Raw genomic sequence first — 737 nt, 5'->3', positions numbered from 1 at the left:
TTAATGCCATGACAGAGCAAATGAGAGATGAGCTGGACTTCCAACTGCTTCCTTATCAACAATGCATCAATACAACAATAAGGATTTCCTAACTTTGGTGTAATTAGATAACCAACAAACACCCAAAGTAGATAGAGATATTTCTGATTGGAAATCATAGGCTTTAGTCATTTTTATTCTTGTTTACACATAGAAATTAAAATAATTTTATAATAAAGTATTTATATGAAAAAAAGGGGGGATCACTGAGACTGTACATCTTTCTATTACATTTTCTATTTGTTTTTGTTTTTTAAATCATTTGTGCTTCACTCACTGATTCAGTTCTATAAACATTAGGCTGGCTACTTCTTGATTGGACATTCATACACTGTAGGTTAATTTCTGATAAATATATTGTTATGAAATTTGACTTTTAAATGATCTGCAGTCTCAATTCCATTTCCATCACCAGCCTCATCACATGAATCCTCAAAATCACTGGTATTCACTGCATCCTCTTAAGTTCTTAAAGCGAAACCAGTGACTACATTCCGCTGCTTACCACTGCCTTGGGCTTCAGCAGTATAGGCCATTGGCTGTCTGCTTCTGTGGGGGTGCACAGATATGAGGGGTATGCACTGTTTTTCTTAAAATGTTCCATATTCATGGCCCTCAGATTTGGGATGCATTGTGTAATGTCAACCACCATTTCCCTAATGCAGGTTCTGGAACTGACTACCTGCCTCATGTCATTC

At 36.4% G+C, this 737-nt stretch overlaps 1 protein-coding gene across 1 annotated transcript in view; it reads right to left on the bottom strand.

Annotated features, from left to right (window-relative positions):
- The window catches only part of LOC119594589 (phosphatidylinositol 4-kinase type 2-alpha-like), a gene marked incomplete in the record, with an annotated part of 15699 nt that overhangs the window by 1372 nt on the left and 13590 nt on the right, over positions 1-737 (bottom strand). Inside the window, 1 exon segment of the mRNA XM_037943630.1 lies at positions 1-737.

The sequence above is a fragment of the Penaeus monodon genome, chromosome 34 (genome assembly GCF_015228065.2).
Source record: "Penaeus monodon isolate SGIC_2016 chromosome 34, NSTDA_Pmon_1, whole genome shotgun sequence".
In the NCBI taxonomy this organism is placed as follows: Eukaryota; Metazoa; Arthropoda; class Malacostraca; order Decapoda; family Penaeidae; genus Penaeus; species Penaeus monodon.
Note: the sequence above shows the minus strand (reverse complement) of the source record. Positions and strands in the feature narration are given on the sequence as shown.